Below are 20,948 nucleotides of genomic sequence, written 5' to 3'. Positions count from 1 at the left end.
TTATATTTGACGATATAGTATTCAAGAATTTTCTATTTGAGGATATTATATTTGTGAATTTTCTATTTTTTAATTTTATATTTGAGGATATAATATTTCGCGAATTTTTCTATTTTTTAATTTTATATTTGAGGATATAGTATTTGTAGATTTGCTATTTCTAAATTTTATGTTTGGGAATAGGTATAGTATTTGTGAATTTTCTATTTTTTAGTTTTATATCTCAGAATATTGTGGTCATGAATTTTCTAACTTTATATCTCTGAGGTTATAGTACTCATGAATTTTCTACTTGAGGATATAGTATTCATGGATTCTTTATTTGAGAATAGATATAGTACCTATTCGCGAAAATTCACATTTATAATATATATATATATATATATTTGTGAATCTTGCACGAATGTTTCTGCAATTAGTTTCAGAAAGCTTCATTGCTTAATAAGGGATGCAAATACACAAGCATCCGGAGCCGACGATTCCGTGGTTTCAATAATTCAATGAATCACATGAGTGAGCAACGCTCTGGATGCCAGGGGCTACGAGAACATTAAATCATGGAGAAGTCAACGAGGCCTTGCCTCGGACAGTTTTATGTAATACCAGTTAGAAAGAAACCACAGGCGACACGTTCCCTTGCGCATATGCGCAAGTATGTCATCGGCGAATATACGCGCGACAACCGCGAAACGTTAAAAAATGGATCCCTAAGGGTGTTGCTCGGGTATGGACATTAAATAACAAACAAGTAGCGCCAACGCTTCGGAGCAAGGTCCTCGATGTTGGTCCATTCTTCTGAACTCAAATAGTACCCTTTATTAAAATCATTCTGGGTAACGAGGAAGAATTTCTTAGTGAAAAAAATCGCGAAATACTAATATCATCGTCGATGCCACTATGTTTTAATGTTTTGTAGCAGCATGAATAGTTACAAAGTTCCTCCTTTAGAAATTCTAAGTTTATTGCCTTTCTAAAGTTCCTTCTATCAGGCAGCTAATCACCCTAAAATATAAATATGTGTCTGTCAAAAGCCGTCTTAGGAGAACAGCGTTAGTAAACAAAAGTTGCTGAATTCTTAACAGCTTTGAGAGGAAGTAGTGGCGAGTTTAGTAATTTAGTAATCTTTAGTACAAAACTTTGAAGCGGTTATGATGCAATCAAAATTGCTAAAGTAGAATTTCTTGTAGCAAACTCCCTAGATTTGAAACTCTAAAAGAAGTTGCATATCTGTTTGGAAAATAAGAAGGAAATAAACAATTTGTAAGCGCTGAATGCTTCAGTTGCTTCTTCAATTTTAGGAGATATCTCTGTGTTGACCAATTATTTTCAGATCGATTTAAACACGACAAAATAGACTTCACCAAAATGCTTTGACTCTTTCGATATTCTTCTGTAACGTCCATAAATAGCGAATTATCATCCGTAGTAGTTGCATGGCAAGTGGAAGGGAATTTATAAATCGATGTAAAATTCGCTTTACCGCATCAGCGGTTATTGGCAACGAGCAACGTCAACCAACAATGTTCACGAGGCATGAAGGCCTTTATCCAGGCGACTTTCCCCTTTTGACTTGTTCATTGAATATTTTATTACGCGATGTTCAATGACGGCGATAAAAATACATAATACAAAACACACAGGAAAGTGCATGTAAATCGATTGGCGTTGCACATAATTCCATAATAAATTTCAAGTCGATAAAATTTTTAAGCGTAGCAGATTAGAATTACAAACTTTACTCTTCCCTTATAGAATTACGAACTAATAAACATAGCAAAATATATATCAATCATCAATCTCGATCTTTAAAAAATCCCTCATTTAAACGCCCTTCTCTTTTCCATCTTTTTATTCAACCTTTTGTGCCCGGCGTTTAAAGATGGCTGATATATTTCAAACGAGTTTGCAAGAGACCCATGGATGACTAAAACAAAGTACGACGATTACACGACAATTATGGTGCAGATTATAAATCGATAGGAAATTCAATTTAACGACAAGCTCGATAAACATTATACACGGTGGAAGTAGAAGTTCTGACGTGACCTAGGATGAGTTGTAGCTCTTCTCTAACAGGAACTGGGAGATGCTTGTAGGTGTAAATACCTCTGGTCATATTTTCTCGTAGTCGCAAGGACAAGTCTGCTAAGTGCAGCTGCAATTCTGGTTGAACTAAAGTCATACCATCTGCTCACCTAATTAGATCCTGGAAAAGATCAATCATAAGACTATTCGAAAACCTAACTTTAAGAATCCAGAAGAAGCCAGTGGCGTACGTTTTCGAAAAATGTAAAAAGTTCTGTACAAAGTGTAGAAAGCGGGATTGTAGCTTGTTTTTTCTTCAAATTAAACATATTGGAACCCTTGGACAATATTTCCGATGCTTTCCAGAAAATATCGTCGTAAAAATCCTGCAAAACCAACGACACCAGGCGATGTTAAAAAAAAAACTGAACGCTCCATACGATTCTAATTTTCAACACGTTACACAAAAGTGTAACCCACCTGTTGTACATGAGCGATAGAAATTGGGAAAATATTAAACACCGAGGCTTGACACAACTTTAAAAACAATTCGCTTCTTTTTCATACCTAGCGAATTAGCAATAACTCATATGTGAGTTGCCATGATGAATTAATTTTGAAATTTTCTCTACTCTTTTATATTAAAATATTTTATGATTTTTCATGGAAAGGGTGGTCGGTTGTTAGCCTGGGCCGCCAAATCTGCAAATCCGCCCGTGCGTGTCACGCTAAATTTTTAATCGCATCTAGAGCACCCAATAGATTCCACAAACGGTAATAATTCCCCACTCGCTGTACCCACAAAAGAAACACAACCAGAGGAAGAGCTACTTCGTAATCCCGTCTAGAAGAAGTGTCTAGCACGGCCCAGTTCCCCGAGACACCCCGGTAGGAAGAGCGTCCAACCAGATCTCTTCTCGTCGACACTTTCGTTTCACCTTCTCTTATTTCACGCTCGAGATGGCAACGATAACGTCATCGTATTTCAAGCGAGTCCCCGTGACGGTGACACACGACCAATTCGAGTAAACTGCGCCGATTACGCGGCGCTCGCGATGCAAATCGCCGATCGGCGCGGCGGGACTTTCGTAGGTAGGAGCGGTGGCAACCGGTGGAGAAGCCAGTCATTCTCTCCTTCCCGTCCATTCGCCCAGCGATTCATTCCGCAGTCGACGAACAAAAGGTAACGAAGAGCGTCGGGTTTCGAACGAATACGCGCGACAACGACAAATAAGCGGCTCGAGCAAAGCGCAACAATTACACGCGCGATTGCGATGCAAATTGCGGATCGGCGGAAAATTTCATTTGGCGGGCGTGAATAAATTAATATGAGCGCGTGTGCGGCGCGCAGGTGTGCGCGGGCGCGTGTGAAGCTGCAACGACGCACCGTCTCCAGAGAAATTAACTCGTTACTCCCTCCACGGTTCGCGCTTTCGATAAAACGCGGCTGCAGCTCGTACGCGCGCTCGTACGTGCCCGCGACAAGCAGAGGCGGACCATTTAGATTCTGCACGGGGGCCGACTACAGCTGGGGATTCTATCGATTCCGTTTAATTCGATTCGCATTATCCCGCTGAACGGACAGCCAGCGCGCGCTGCAATTGTCCAGGCACCGTCGCAGGGAAACTGCGTCTGGCTTAAGGGGGTATACCCGTTTGAACCCTCGGAAAATGTATACATTTTGTGGATTTTTTTACAAGTCAACGGTTTGATGCAGATTTCCCGTTTTTTAACTATGTTTACATAGTATTATGAACTACTTATAAAAAAAGTTTCAGTTAAAAAACTATTGTTTTTCGGAATTTACGGATACATGTCCGAAAGTCTCCCGATTTTAGACGGCTAAACGGTGGCCCTAAAAACTCGCGCTACGTTCAACCAATTTACTTCAAATTTTGCATGCAGAATCATAATAAGATTCCACATCGTCCAACGAAGGCGATTTTGAAAATTTTGAAAAATAAAGAAATGGTGAGAGATCAAAGGTAAAGTTAAATTTTTCTAAGAGAAAAATCCACCTTTTTCCTTTATAAATAATAAACGGGGAATCGAAATAAAAAAAGCCTTCGTTGGACGATGCGGAATCTTATTATGATTCTGCATGCAAAATTGGAAGTGAATTGGTTGAACGTAGCGCGAGTTTTTAGGGCCACCGTTTAGCCGTCTAAAATCGAGAGACTTTCGGACATGTATCCGTAACTTCCGAAAAACAATAGTTTTTTAACTGAAACTTTTTTTATAAGTAGTTCATAATACTATGGAAACATAGTTAAAAAACGGGAAATCTGCATCAAACCGTTGACTTGTAAAAAAATCCACAAAATGTATACATTTTCCGAGGGTTCAAACGGGTATACCCCCTTAAGGGTGCTAGGCAGTCGTTCCTGTCTAAAATGAAGCATTTCTGTTTCAATTAATTGCAAAGAAACCAATTGAAACTGGGACTTGTCCTTTGGCATGAAGTTTATTAACATCGTAAGCTTTAAAAAAATTATTTGTGGAATCAAAAATATGCATTATATTTTTTAAAAAAAGTTTCTTTTGTTTTGCAGTGATAACTCAGAAACGGAGGTTGCAATCGATTTAAAAAAATTCGAGGATCTTCACAAAATGTGTAGTTTCCGACCAGACCTAAATTAAAGTTAATGAAAACTATTATTCTTTATGAAAATAAAGTAAAACCCCATTGAGACCCCATTGATGAGGTTTTACCATCCCCCAAGCCCCGAAAGGTGAGGTCTTAGTTTATTTTCGTAAAGGATAAGAGTTTTCATTAACTTTAATTTAGGTCTGGTCCGAAACTACACATTTTGTGAAGATGCTCGAATTTGTTTTGAATCGATTGGAACCTACGTTTTTGAGGTATCACTGAAAAACAAAAGGAACTTTTTCTCAAAAAGCCTATTTAATGATCCATCTGTAGCGTCGTATATAATGCATATTTTTTACTAAACAAACATGCTTTTTAAAACTTATGATGTTAATAAACTTCATGCCAATGAACAAGTCTCAGTCTCAATTGGTTTCTTTGTAATTAATTGAAACAGAAATGCTTCATTTTAGACAGGAACGACTGCCTAGTACCCTTAAGGGGTTATACCTAGTCAGACGGCCGAAAAGAGGCGAATGCTTGTAAATTTTTTTCTGAAAAAGCGGAAGCATATATTCTTACAGAACTTTTTGCGCTTAAAAGAGCAACATTTAAAGAGCATTTGGTAATTTTTTCGTGGAAAAATATATATGTTTATAATAAAGTAACATCCGACATCCAAGAAGCATTTTTAAAAATTTGGTTTAGCGGTGAGCACTGACATTCAGAACCAGATTATCTAAAATCAAAAAACGAAAATGATTTCGTTAGTATATTAATGTATCCTCAGATTGACGGAGAGAATTTTCCGAAATATTAATTTAAAACAAAATGGCGGCTATTTAAAGTTAAAGTTCTGATTTTTTCGCGTGATTTTTGCACGAAAAAATTTGAATTTCAAGCAAATCTGTAATAACCGATATGTATTTTCAAAATTGTCTGAATTCTTTTAATTTAAAATATTTTATTGCACTTCCGGGGAAGGGTGGTACACGCTTGTTAGCCTAAGCTCGCCAAATCTCCAAATTTCCAAATCTGCCCCTGGGTTGATTTAATAAAATTAAAACAATGAAATTACAAGGCGAATATTTACACATTTCAATTCACCAAACTGGTTCATTTTGGGTTAACACGAATACAAAAGTAAAAGCAGTAAAAAACAGACTTATGCAGAACCTCTCCGCCCTCAAGCTCCCACCAAAAGCATTTTCTACTTCCAATTCACTGCTTTCCATTTCATCCTGTACGTATCATCAGCTACCAACTGAAAATCAAAAGATCTCTGAGAAAATTGCACAAGCGAAACGACGTGACTTTTTCTCGTGCGCACACGAGGCGGTTCTCGAAGGACTGCCGCAAGAAGGTGTCGCCGATGAACGTGACTGGGTCAATCGCGCGGTTCTCCATCGAACAGGAAGTGATCGGAGCGCAGAGAAAGGAAAGAATGCGCGCGGGGTGCACCGATCCGCGTGTCCTTGCAAGGTTTTACCGCGGAGCGATTCGATGAGGCGGACACGGGACTGTCGAGCGTCGTCGGTCGTGCGGATGCACGAGAGAACATAGACCGAGATATCGATTGCTCGATTAATAATGCAACGACCTGGCAGGGGTCCCCCGCTCGACACCGTCGCCGGCGTTCATTACATAAAGGCGTACTCGTCTTTCGCTCCAAGAAACACCAAGAAACGTTGTTGCGTCCAAGGACACTGAGCTCCGCTATTTATCGATATTACTTTGGGCCAACGAGTGCAAACACTGGGAGCAAGAGGAAAGTCTCTGCCGACCCTTTCGTGGACAGTTTATTATGGAAGCTGTCTATGAAGAGGATTGGAGAATTCAGGAGCACGTGAATAGCGGGTGGTAAGGAGATTTAATGACGAGGGTGAGCGATCTTTGAAAGAAGCATGGTGTAATTTGTGGGAGGGGCTGAAAATGTGGGGTGTTTATAAAAAATTTTATAGACCTTTGAAGTTTCATACTACTTTCTGAGAATACGTGAGGAAAGATCATTCGGGAAGCCGGGAATTTTAATTAGAAGGGGCAAGAACATCGCAAGCTTCTCTAATTTTTTAGTTGTTTTTTTCTGAATTTTTATATGGTGATTTTCGTGCGTGAATTTCCATAATTTTTGTAACTTGTAATTTTTAGTAAGGGGCTGAATGCAAGGTCATGTTATTTTATGCACTCTTTCCCTCCTTTCAGCGAGTATTATATACACTTACTCTTAATTGCTGGTAGTGGCAATATTTGTGCTCTTCAATTTACCCTTAACGCATGCTTCGAAACACGTACGCAGGAATAGAAGCTAAATAGACGCGTCATTAAGTAAAATTGAAAGGGGGCTTTTAATTAATTAACCCCTCGAGGCTGGGCAAAATATTATTCTTGTGAAACAAATTACGAAACTTCAAAGAAAACAATTGTTCGCGAGGGGGATAATTTCATACGAAGGGTGGGAACGTTTCGCGGTCGATGCGTGCGCCTTTCAAAAACATATGAACAGCTTTCTGGTTAAAACATGCCTCCCAGGTATAATAGTGTGCGGAATACTGTTTAACTGTTCGACATATACATATTACTCCGTAAAATTGAGTGAATATGTAACTTTGATTATACTATGCATATTACAAAGATCAGACGTATATTTAAGTAACTTGGGAGAGCGAGTTTTTTTAAGTGAGCTATCTGTGAAAACTGTAACAATCTTGCTACCAAAATTTTCGAACATTATATTTAGAAAGAAGGAACACACCTACGCCATATATAATTCACTTCATTAAAGAATCAATTGTTTCCTACCTTTTATATAATTCTCATAAACTAAACAAGAATGACCCTCATACTCCAGCTACTATTTTTCATGCAACATCAAAACTGAAACAATATTAAGCTCAGACAAATACAAACCGTCCAATACAAGGATAAACACAATAAAATTATAAAGACAGAGCTATCTATCACTAAACGAATAATCCAGCTTCAAATCTCACAATCACCTTCAGGTGAATGTCCCAATTTCTGCTCATTTAAGAGGTTACTCGTCATAAAGAAGGTGTAAAAAATTTGCTTGTGATCAAAATTTGCAGAGTAATTGATTAATTCTTTAATAATAAATCAACCAATTCAAAAACTATTTAAGAAATATATTTCAAGATGTTTAATTTTGTTGTAACTATAGTACAAACGTAACGCATATAGTAAAAGAAAAATGCGAAATGATCAGAAATGGGGACATGAGCAGAAATTGGGACATTCACTTCAGTGCTCTAATCGATCGACTCTTTCCCTCGCCTAAAATCATTTTCATCCAGGTGATCCTGCTGTTTCCATATAATTGCACCTAATTAATTATCCCCACGTGCGTAATTTCTAAATCAACGATGCACAGTAGCGCGCGGGATCGTTTGTTCGACATGTGTCTCTGTGCAGCTCGCGGAAACCTGATCGTGCGTGAAGCCGCCAATTTACACGATAGGTATTCAGTAGCGCGTATCTCGTTTCAGCGAGGAGTTACTGCTCGCGAGAAATCGATGCCGAAAAAAAAAAGAACGCCGCCCGAGAGACGCCTGGATCACGGTCGGGGCCGCGATTGCCGTGGGCCCAGCGACTTTTAGCGAGGGGTTTCGTGCGTCACGTGATGGTCGCGCGGTCACGGGTCCCCGAGCGGCGTGGAGGAACGAGACGGTGAAACGGGGCCTGACGGAAGGAAGGGAAAGAGAGAAGGCTAGTGTTGGGCGCTGGCGTAAATTGTAAGTGGATACGGTCGAAAAGGAGAGCAGCCTGCTTCTAGGATACAGTTAATCGAATAAATATCACGGAAAATCGAAGACCAATGATTTCTCCCGTGACCAAGCCTCGAGCAACAACAGCTAACCGATCGGTTTCGGTCTTCCGGCCGCGTTTCTAATGTGTCGTGCATATCAACCGCAAACTCGGAATCCACTGATCCTGGATCACTGAGGGGATGGAGCTGATTGTTGTTAGTGTCGAGCTTGATTGGGCATGTACTAGAATATTTTTGTATAATAATACAGAGACATGTTAAAAATAATAATAATCATAATAATAATAATAATAAATTTATTTACGGGACAAACCCATTAAGATAAAGTATATCAATACATTAATTACATTAATTAATTAGCATAGCCAGAACAACCAACCTCGTATGTAACTCAAGCAATAAAGATTGCTTAAACGTAACAAAGGATTAGGGTACTAGAATACAAAGAACTCACCGTGTAGATCTATGTACATCTATGTAATGCCATCGGAAAACAGGGCACTTGGAACATTAGACTTAAAACTAGAGAGGGGATCAGCAAAGAAATCAATATTCTCGATCAATGTTGTTCGATTTGAGTAATTAAGCAGGCTATTGTCTTCGGTAGACTGTAGGTAGGGAATTCAATCCCGGGATCGTAATCCCGGGATCCCGGGATCCCGGCTGTTTTTTGGATTCTATTTTTATATTATTCAGTTGTTCATAAAGTAATTTACATTTTTAAAAATTCTCGAAATTCTCGGGATAAGTTCTAACTTGATATATCAAAACCCTGGAGTTTTATAATCGAAAAAACACCCGGGATCCCGGAATTTAATTCCCTACCTGTAGGTTACTTCCAGCAACGAAGACAAGTAAAGTGGATTGGAGGAATCAAGCTTTGGATAACTGAGCTGTAAGGAATTTGTCTTCCTTACTTCAATAACAAACTAATTCACCGAAGAGATGAACATTCCAGAATTTTCTATTAAAAGAGCAGAGTTGTTTTAGTCAACCAAGATGAAGGGATTGATTATTAAGATACCAGAGTGCACAAGTGCACAATAGAAAAGTGCGTTAAGCTTAAACTTCGCTGAAAAATCGTCACCTTTTGAACTCGCTTTTCCATGGTAAATCACCTATTTTGGGTCCGTGCCGCGTAGTTCGACGCACCCTGTATAACGAGTAAAACAAATATTGCGAAAAATCGCGATACCGTTGGGCTTCTCGCACCTTCTCCAAAGAATCTCGGTACACACTGGCTACGGGATACCGATGCCGGACATGCGTGCGATGCAACTTATACGGCGGGCGAGTGCATGCGTGTACGCGGATGCCGAGATCGATAGGAAACGATATCGAGTGACTTTATTTGCTGGTCGAATGCGGGCGTCCGTGCACGCACAGGCGATCGTCGCTTTGCACGCACTGCTGAACGCCTTCCTTCGTCGATCTAGCGTCAATTCGTTGGCATCGAGATTCGATTACCATAGTGGGATGCGAAACGAATCGCCAACGAGGTCCAGGCCGGCTTATTGGTAGATCCTACCTGCCCGACGCGTCGGAGTATCCCAGCAGAGAACAATGGCGAGCTTATGGAATGATTTTGGACGAAAAAACGCGTCGCCATCGCTGCACACCGTGGGAAGGCTCCTGCCGAGAGGAATCGAGTGATAACGGTTTTATAGTGGAAATTGGGGAAAAAGTTAAAAAAAGTGGATTCGGAGTTTGTAATTTTGAGTTTGTAGATAAAGGGTAGCGAGTTTGTATCTGGGCGGAGGAATTTTGAAAGAATACTCGAGCGGTGCATCGATGAAATTTTTATGGATATAAATAGTCAAAGGGGCCTTTTATAATTGAAAATAGAAAATAGGATATGAATTAATTTTTTAATTTTTTTTATTATATTGTGGAACGTTATGAGAACTAAGTGTAATGGTGTATCAAAATTGGCATATTTAGTAGATATTAATTATAATGAAGAAATTCATATTGGCTTGTCAAATAATTTGGTGGAGTTAATTAATAAGTGTCATAGAATTTCATTGAGTATTGGGCACGTGCCATCTTCGAACTGAAGGATTCAATTTGTAGATCGATTACGATCATATTATAGTCGCCTTTAACCCTCGACTGGTCGCGTTGCATTATCCCTTAACCCTCTTAACACGCTACAGGGTTATCGAGCCTCCCCAGCCCGTATTGAGTTTCATTTTAGGGAGACTATTATGTGCGGAATTGTGGAAACTGCTTCCAGGAAAGACGCGTTTTTCCAATCACTAAGGGAACTCGAACGCAAGGACAAGTTTTTGAAAGGGAGAACGTGAATTTCCAATTCGAAGTAGAACATAAACTGAATTAATTATAACAGAAAAGTTCTACCGTTATTATTCTCAAGTCCATATCCTACACACGGTAACAAATAAATAGGAGCAATGATTTAAATTAACTTCTAGCACTGTTTACTTTAGCCAACCCCAAACTACTCTTAATCAACAACTCAACGAAGCAAAATTGAAATACCGTGAACCGGGGGAACATTGGCAAAAATCTTATGCATTTTGACAGTTGCAGTGCATTCACAAAAGATGCAAAGTTATGATAGGATACGAAAAGCAAATGTAAAAATGTTAATTTTTATATTATACGAGCTAAGTCGTTACCCCGTTTCACCCGGGAATCATTTATTATATTTGGAAAATAAAAAAGCCTAAACAAAAGAAATAAATAGCCTATAATCTAATCCAGGACGCATGTAATGTATATTCAAAATTTAATTGAAATCCGTTCAGCCGTTTAGGCGCGAAAGAAGGACAAACAAACAGACAACGTTTCACTTTGATATATTAGTAAACATAGCAAAATGTTCCAAAAACGTGCCAATGTTTCCCCCGTTTACGGTACTTTCCCCAATGAAAATCTATAGCTACCCCAGAACCTGGGCACGCAAACATTCAAAGACAGTAAAAAAACTCAACATCACCATCAACAGTAGATACTGCAAATATTTATTACACCATTCCTAAATTTACGTGCTACCCACAATTTTCCTAGCGATCCGGTAGATAAAGTGCTTCGCATCCAACTTATTTCGGCCAAGATAGTGAGCTACACACTTCTACAATAATATTTCCCTACTAATAATTAGAGAGGTATAATTGATAACGTGTGTATTCGAGCGATGCAATAAGTATTTCGAGTAGGTACAGTAAAGCCCCGCGTATCCCAAAATTCCTCCATAAAGAGAATCCACGAATTGAACGGACACCGCCAGCCAAGACACTAGCAGCACTAATGCAGCGTTATAAAGGAAAACAGCAAGGGGTGGGTGGGTGGCAAGGGCAGCAACAAGATTCGGAACTAATCTCGACGCGGCTCTCGAGGGGATGCAACGGCCCTGGCAAGCTCTTTTCTCCTCTTAGACGCAGTTTCTTCGTGCACCGCCCTGATTCGATCGATCCTCACCTTGGTGCGGTGCAATTTACTTTGCCCTCCTCCCCTCCTCCTCCTCCTCCTCCTCCGGAGAAGCCTGCCTCCCCTGGACTTACTTTCCACGAGGAACGGTCTACCCAGGCAGAAGCACGCTGGATCCAGGGTGGAGCCCATGCATCAAACGACCACCAAAGGTTTTTCCCTCCAGAGGGGTGGTCGGATGACTCACGCGCGCGACAACTTTCACGGGAAACTACGGCGAAGACTGTGCTCTGTCTGGTGGCTATACCGAAGTTCCGGGTGAAAGTTTCGATTAGTGAAACACGGCGGGAAAGGAAGCCATGGCCCACGGTGGGTGGTTATAACGGTACGGCGATGGGTAAGCCGCGATTTTACGGGCACATCTAATTTATTCCTTGCTATCCACGCTGCGTCGGAAGCTGGGGAGGATCGGAAGATGAGAGACTGAAAAAAGTGAAGTTCCGTCGGATGCGGCTTACCGAACTATGTGTAATCCAATTTTGCGAAGTTCTGGGCGACTCACTTCGTTGGCACTGATTAAGGTTATCGATAGTCGATAGACGCATACGCAATTGCTCGGCTAGATTTCCAGAGTGATTCGCGCGACGTATGGGTAATAAAAATACGCTGACACCAGGTGATGCCGAAAAGTTCATGATCCGGGGAAAATATTATTCTTCGATGTCTTTTGGAGATCACACTGATCGTGAGTTAGAAGAAGCTGGGATCTTGTTCGGTTTGCATTCGGTTTCAGAATTCTTCTGTCAAAGTTTACGATGACTGCGGGTATATTTCAGTTGAGTTTCACGGCCATGAATTAGATCTTGCAACGAACGGAGACAGAATTCCATCGGGACTACGTAGCGAATGCGTAGGTAAGAAGGATTTTAGACGAAAGGTATCAGTGTTTTATGATTCGAGTGTTTCAAATCTGTCCACGTAGCGGGCGTCTGCGTTTCGGTAAAGAATCACCAGAACAGCATTTCGCGGAGTCATTTCGGTTGCACGGGATGCGGAGGAACGGTACTCGGGCAACGGGGCCATTCAAACCGTGCAGAGACTGGCGTTGCCCATGGCAATGCTAAATAATAATGGCCCTTCGCCACGGTACCACCTTCGAAACGCTAACCGTGAGTTCGTACCCCCGACCGAACGATTTACGCCAGTCGATTCCACCCTCGAGGCACGCGAGCACGCCTTATGCGAATAGGTAATCAAGGAAAGAGCCATAGATTTTGACAGATTGAAAGCTCCCTAGTAGCTGGTACGAAAGAATTTTTTACGATGACAGATATTATCGAGCTGTACCTTCTCCTTTATTCTTGGACCTCTCGTATTTTGTCCCTTTTGTTCCTGCGAATAACGTCGCTTGAAGAACACATTTGTTATCGTTATAGAGCAGTCCCTTCAATATCTGTACCGAGTGACGTGACTGGTTGAATGAAGAAATTTTCCGATAGTAGGGCACTTGTCTCTCCCACGTATCGTATAGTACATTGAGTATTGTACAAAGAATTGAAATGCGAGCTCCACTGATTAAGGGGACATTCCGGTCCAAAAGTCGATTTTTTTTTATTTCGTTTTTCCAATGTTCAACGTTTTAGGAATACGCGTTTAAAAGGATTTGTTGAAATTCGTAATATTCTCGAAGTTACAGGCATTTGAATAGTGGCAAATACATGGGCAACAACTCGGCACTCACGTGAAACTTTAAACGCGTTTTTCTCGAAACAGTGTTCTCAAAACGGTAGGACCTGTATTTCCAAAAGTTATTATCCGATTGTACAGAAACTTTTTTTTATTTTGAAGACTATGCTTCTGGCTAGGGGGGATACCAGAAAAAGATACAAAAAATTGAAAATTTATAATTTTTAAAGGCGTTGAAAGGATGAAAAATATAGGGTAAAGGTGATTTCAAACTTCGTGTCGTTATTTTCCAAAAAAAATGTAATTTTTTATAATTTTTTCTGGTCATTCCACGAGCGAGTTTCATACTCTTTAATAATCTGGCATTGCTTTTTATTTCACACCAATGGTTTAGGTGCTACAGGTGGGTTCCACCGATTTGGATGAATTTTTTGACACCTCGACTTTAACGACTCCCCAGTGCCGTCCGCAATGATTAATTATAAAACAAAAAATATATTTCTATAATCTAAGACATCCTTAATACAATGCAAAAAGACCCATTAAATTATATACAGTAGTTTTCCTTTAATTAATTCCTAAAGATCACCTATGTTTATGGGCTCTAGACCGGAAGGTCCCCTTAATAGAATTCGTCAATTCTTTCAGCCTTTAAACATAAGTCATCACAGCTAAAAAGCAATTCATATCCCTCATTTTGAATTACTCTACAAATCTCGGACGTTTCACCCAGCTCTATATCCACAATAAACACTGAAACCTGCACGTTCCCAAGAAGGTAAAAAAAGAAAGCAACATCTAACGTTTCTCTAGAAGATCTCAGGGAATTTCGTAGGCGTTTGCGATTCGTAGCACGTGGCCGTGGCCGTCGTGCGCAAAATTCCTCTGCGCTAAAATATTTGCCTGCCCCGAGTCGCGGCGTCGTTTTCGCCCGCGACGAAGACGTATCGACTTCCACCGGTGCTCATCCGTTACTGTCACCCAGGATCCCGTGGCATTCATAATATCTACGTTAGCATCGAATGATTGTCACTCGATACACGGGCATCTATCAACATAGCACAAAGGCGACCTAGCTACGAGCCACGAGCCACGAGCGACCATCGATCTGCGGGATAGCGTCCCCCGAGCCGACCTTTTACGTAATATCCAGGGAACATCTCGAACGCTGGCTTCCTCGAGGACTCCTCCAGGAGACAGATCGACGATTGGACAAGAGGAATTCATGGGAAAACGTGTCGGGGTTGGCCCGTGTATTTTTCATACATCCTCCGCGGACTCCAATCGGAAAGATTCGAAGGAATCCCTGCGACAGAATCGCATCCACGTAACACGTCGAATGATTTATCTTTAACTAGGAGAAGGACGGGAACGTCCTTCCTTCACTGTTCCATGAATGTTGCTGGTTCTGTAGCGAGCTGTTGGAATTATTTTGTGCAAGGTATTAAATTGTCCAATAAACTCGTGCGGGCTCTTATGAATGTAGGAGTTTTATAATAACATTTAATCTGTTCTACTGCCAACGCCCTGGTAATTTTTTAATTCCACGTTTGGAGAATTTTACGGCTTTTGACTGAAATCAATTTTGAAGCCAGTTCCGCAGTTCCAAATTGACGTGGGAGGACATTCCGCTGAAAGTGTTTTAAAGGGAAAAAGTGGTCATCCGTCGGACCAAGGTCCGGCGAGTACGGCAGATGCTGGAGAGTCTCTCATTCAAGATAAAATTTAAAATTTACACTCGTAGAGCAACACGCGTCGGGAATGCTCGTTTTCTTCATTTGAGACTCGAGGCACTATGGCGTTCGACTTAAGGCTTCATTGTTAGTAACTCTAAAACGAAATCTTCCAGAACAATATTCTAATGCAGGGAAACAAAAGCTAGCGAATGGTACATAATATACATTACCAAAATTAATTGTTATTAGAGTAAAAAAAATTAAATAAAAAATAAAAGATTGTAATAGTTATTAAAAGAAATTTATTACAAAATGAAAATCCCACGAATTTATTGATTAACCAATATTTAACGCTGAACGGATTTCTTCGTAATTGTAGTAAGTCTGTGACGATTTAGTGTGTTTCGGATTAGAAATTAAGGTACTTGGAAAGGAGATTAAGGGGATACTAAAAATTTCTACCGAGATATAATTTAAATCAACAAAGAAAGATTGCAGTGATCGCCTTGCTGAAGCACTCAACACGAATTAATAATTTTTGCCACACGTCCAAAATCCTTCCAGGAACTTAACCGATCTTTTTCATTCCCAGTTTCTCCCTTTTTATTTTTATTCTCCTTAGTCGATTTTCACGCGAAACAGGAAATCCAAGGATATCCCGCGCTTTTGTTACCGTACACAGCCATGCGTGTCCGATTTCTATGGAGCGTCCAAATAACGCCCTCCGCTAGTTAATTACGAAACGGATGCGCGTCGAATCGAGTGTCTCGGTTCTCCGTTTTTACGAGGACGATTATACGACTTGGACGTGGCTCGAAGAGGCCAGCCGCACGCGGATCCTCCCTTACGCACGCCCCGCGGTCGCTGACTTCTGCCGTCGAAAAAGAGAAAAGGGAGCTGAGCAGCCTGGGTTATGAATGGAAATATGTTAACGGTTCCAAACTTGGCATCGCTGCTGCGTCTGCTCGCTTTGAAGAAGCAGCATCCCTATCTCATGCTTGCTCCTCTTCCATATCGTCCTCTCTGCGCTCGCTTTCGACAAGTCGGTCACAAGAGACAATTACTCGAGCAAGCAGCGAATTAAATGATTGTTGTTCGGGGGATCGACGCAGCGAAGTGGTGATTTTTTAAACGGAGGGAGCTTAGAAATCGCAAAGGAAACGCGATACTAGTCGTTGTAACGCGTACATGGAGTCCAGCGTTGAATGTTAAAATTTCTCCGCTGGATAGGGTAAAGGACCCAATCACTGACACCTAACCAATTACTGTCACCTTAAGCTATTTCACTTAAAATAACGAATAAATAAACTACAGTGTATAACCTTTAGTATAGATTATAGGTTGAATTACATAATTCTTTTTGTGTATGACTTTGCAACGTTTATTTGTTCGTTATTTTAAGTAAAATAGCTTAAGGTGACAGCAATTGGTTAGGTGTCAGTAATTGGGTCCTTTACCCTATAGTAGATAGAAGGTTCTGACGAATTCACTTACTCGTGGAAGGAAGCTTGCGTCTTTGCAGCTTTGGTTCTCGAAAGTTTCTCAAGGAAAGAGGGAAATGTTGGTTGTAAGTGGTCCTCACCTGCAACAAGAGGAAGTAGGTATTAAAATACAGTAGTATGAGTGAAAACTGAAGTAACAAATTGACTATATTACAAAGCGATATTAATACTTGAATATAGCTCATCCAAATCCTTCGAATACAGAACACCGCTTGAAATGGTACACATTTGAAAGCAACATTCATTGGAAGAAGCTATTGCAATTGTTCCATTATCTTTCGTTCGAATAAAAAGCAACCAGCACTGTATTCCCGCGGCTGCTTATCTCCACTTTCACAATATTCATCTCTTTTATTGCCACAGATTCCATTATCATCTATCCCTCCCCCCGTTCGTTTCTTGCCCCGTGTTTCGTATTTCCACGCCCCTCAGATTTTTCTTCCTTCTTTTCCTCTGCTTTCCAGCCTCGATATCTCGATTATCGCGAGCCTCTTTCACCAGAGCGTTCGCTCGCAAGGCGCCTCCTTTCTCTCTCGAGATCATCCTCCGTGGAACGAGAAACGCGGTGCATCGCGAAAGTGCGTAAGATGGCGTTCCAAGGCGTCACAAAAGGAAGAACTGGTCCACGGAACAAGGCGAGCGGGAAAAAGAGAAAACGAACGAGAGGAAACGCCTACGAGGAATAATTGCGGGGAAGAGAATGCAAAGTTGCTGGTAATGAAGTAATATCAGCGCTGCCACGATATTCCTTACTTTTACACGGGTAATTCTTCTATACTTTTAGCAATCAACGCAGAAATTGAACAATGCAGGTCTACTGCATTGTGAATAATTAGCTACAGGGTTATTATATTCGTCAGGAAATGAATATTGAATATTTTTCATTCAGCACATCATGTCTGCTTTTTTTTTTCTTCGAAAACAGACTCGTCGAAAACAGACCATCTTGATTCTGCGGTGATACCACGAATAACGAACCAGTAAGGGTTTCTAATTTCCCAATTTCCGAAAGTAATATACCAAGCCGATAATCCAAACATGGCTCCTGACCCAATCAAATGTTCTTCAGCATCCTATCGTTCACATTCTCCTTTAAAGTTCCCCAAACCATGTCCGTCCTATCCCCTCCTTATTCTACTTCAAAAATCCTCAAACTCCATCGCATGCCCTCCAATCAACGTGCATTCCCATTCACCGCCACTTCAAGCCCACTTCTAAAATCTATCTATGTACCTAATTCACTGCTGCATCTCTCAACGAACCTTCACAATTTTTTAAAATAACGTCATAGACCAATTACACTTTAACAATATCATACATCTCGGTAATGTTTCTATAAACACCGGTTACAATTAAATATTAAGTGAAATCGATTTGACGAGACAAATTACCTAATAATATTGGGAATAATATTAATAATAAATTCGGAAACTGGCTCTCTGCACAGTATCTTAGAGTGGAAAGTCTGATGACGGAAAAGCCATTATCAAGCAGATACCTAGTGATTATCAAAAGTTTAGCGGAAAGATGACCACCCACCCGTTAATCACCGAATTCTAACCAATCCCAACCATTGCGAGGGGAAAAGCACTGCGTAGGTCGGGCAACGCAGCGAGTCGCTTGATCGAACGGGAAAAAATCCGGCGTTTGATAGCGAAACCGATACGTGAAACAGGATACAACGCGTGTCGCGTTTTTCAAGCGCACTTGCGACGGGAATGCGACGCGACATGCCGCGATTTGACGTCATCTCGAGCAGGAACGCGGGACGCGAAACAGTCGCGGTATTCATTCGACGATCCCCGCGGGGTGAATCCGCGGGCTTGTCAGCGAAGGAAAGCTGAATGGTATCGTGGACGAAATTCCTGATCGTCCCTTCCCTCTGGAACACGCTCGAGCCGCGAATAAATCTCGTAACCGCGCGACGAAAACCAAAAGAAGCCATGAAAGCGTTCGGCGACGCGTCGAAATAACGAGGGCGGCTGAATGAATTTTTTCATCAAGTTTACCGGCCGATTTTGCCGCGGTGTTTCGACGAGGCCCTCCCATAGAAAACCGTCCTCCCGCGATTCTTTTCCTTATCTCCGCTTTCAGGCGCTAGTTACTGGCGGGCGCGTAAAGTGCGCGTCTATTTTGTGGTTTATGTGGACTTCGGGGGAGGATTAAATCGATTTCTCGGGGAAGCATGGTTATTACAGTGTGGGCGGAGGTATAGCACAAGACTTGTCTTGAAAATTTTATAGCAGTAATATGTGGAGATAGATCGATCTAAATAGTAGTGGTCTATCAAGGCTGTTCGAAAGAATAATTATTTCAAAGTGAAGAATGCCCCGAAAGTATCTTCACACTTTCAACGAATTATCTTCTAGTGTTGCAAAATCGAGGGAAGAAGGACACTCCTGTGGCCTATGACTGATATTTCAGAAAACAGTTTAATACTTAAGGCGGGATTCCAACATAGAACGGTCAAAACAACATGATTCTTTGGGATTTTTTTCTAGAAAAAAAACGATATATTTTTATTCTTAAACATTTGTCTATTGCAAAGAGTACATCTTACGGATGTTTCAGTATTTTTTGTGGTAAAAAGTATTGAAAGGTTTGTGAGTTATAGGCGATGCGTGAGAAGTCCCTTTTGTTAAGCGCTTCGCGGTGACAACCGCATCTCGGTGCAGGAGCACCCAAAATTGAAAATTCGACATTTTTTAGATAATATATGAAATTATCTAGGACAAATTATTTCGAGACAAAATGGCAGCTGTGCAAAGTTGAAGCATCGATTTGACAAAAAATCGCTCGTTTTTCGAGTGTAAAAAAAATTTAGGCAAAAAAAGAGGAAATGCTCCCGATAGCACCGAGATTATTAACCCCAGAATAAGCCTGCAAAGCCTCGAGTAAATCGGTTCATTAATTTTGTGAGTTACGTGCGTGTGTCATCGACTTTGAAAATATAATTTTGAGGAAAACGCGTTAAAAGTTTTGGGTCTGAGCGCTGCACCGAGGAACACCTACCTACTTACACGCGTATAACTTTGTCAATTTTGGTCGGATTAACTTGACACTTTCAGGCAATATTTTCAAGATGTTGTAGGTACCTGAAGAAAATATAAAAATCGAAACATCGATTTTTCGAAAATTTCTAGGTTGGCCTTCCCCCTATAAGGGTGAGATAAATCTACGTGGCTCGCCCTGTGATTGTAAAAACAAGTAGAAATTGCATGAGTACATTCCAAACGATAATCCTGAGTCACGAGACTGTCTCCCATTGAAGGACTCAAAACTTCCCTCTATGATCCACTGAATAGTGCAGATGACACGATTATCCAGCTTGTAGCCATCGTGCGAGTAAACCAGATTATATTCAATCTCCATTAAACAGCCATCAAAGTGCGAGATCCTCAGTGAAAAGGAATCGTAAAGCTTCCTTGCCACCAGGCACGAGGACTACGATAATGTATTCGTAAATCGAAGGTACACATGAACGAGGAGGCCAGTGAATGAACGATTGTGGCGATACCCTGTGCAGTAGCCCGCGTACAATCGAAGGAGCTCGTTCGTATCTTCAGCCGATGCTGAATGACTGAATTCTTTGTCCGCGCGTGGAAGTTCGTTCTGGTCAGTGACGAACTTCTAGGAGAAAATCGCTATCTGGAGGCGTGAACGGGGAAAACCGAGTCTCTGTAAACGTACCGACCGATAAATTCCACACCGTGAGACTCTCCTCGTGAACACGCTGGGCGAACGTTCGCGGCTCGTCGGATTTCACGTCGATCGACGAACTGGCGGGAGTAGTGTTCCTGATTTGTCAATTCTCGAGAAATTGAAAAAAAATATTGCAAAAATTATATTTTTGGAATAATGTTGATAATATTTATCAAAAACACAAGAAAACTTTAACTAAATGATTATTCCTGCCTAATTTATGCAAAACTTGTGTAAATGAAAAAATAGATATTAAATATAATTGGTAAATTTATTTATTTAATACAAAATATGAACAAAGCGAAACATTACTTTTTGGTTTTAAAATTTATTTTTAAATAGCACGATGCGTCTAATTATCTCCTCTTTTCTATATTTCTTCTTTAATAGCCACAAGAAACTCATTACTTAATTCAACAGGTATACAATTTTTCTAAATTTTTAAATAAGAATTTAAGAGCACCTTCAGCAGTTAATAATATCGAATCTTCTGTACTGTGATTTTCAATTGGAATTCATATAGGTTCTAATGTTATTAACAAGATGTATTATAAATTGTAGATGTGTTTATACGTTCGCGATTAACTAGT

At 40.6% G+C, this 20,948-nt stretch overlaps 1 protein-coding gene across 2 annotated transcripts in view; it reads right to left on the bottom strand.

Moving 5' to 3' along the window:
• LOC143366051 (uncharacterized) overlaps positions 1-20,948 on the bottom strand; it is a 211,822-nt gene that overhangs the window by 141,782 nt on the left and 49,092 nt on the right. Inside the window, exon 2 of one of the 2 annotated variants that reach the window (XM_076806782.1) lies at positions 16,649-16,736. The exons of the other annotated variant lie outside the window; for it this stretch is intronic. The gene's annotated coding sequence lies outside the window, so the exon portion shown is untranslated. The remainder of the gene's footprint in view (positions 1-16,648; positions 16,737-20,948) is intronic. 2 annotated transcript variants of the gene reach the window in all.

The sequence above is a fragment of the Andrena cerasifolii genome, chromosome 2, assembly GCF_050908995.1.
Source record: "Andrena cerasifolii isolate SP2316 chromosome 2, iyAndCera1_principal, whole genome shotgun sequence".
Lineage (NCBI taxonomy): Eukaryota > Metazoa > Arthropoda > Insecta > Hymenoptera > Andrenidae > Andrena > Andrena cerasifolii.
Note: the sequence above shows the minus strand (reverse complement) of the source record. Positions and strands in the feature narration are given on the sequence as shown.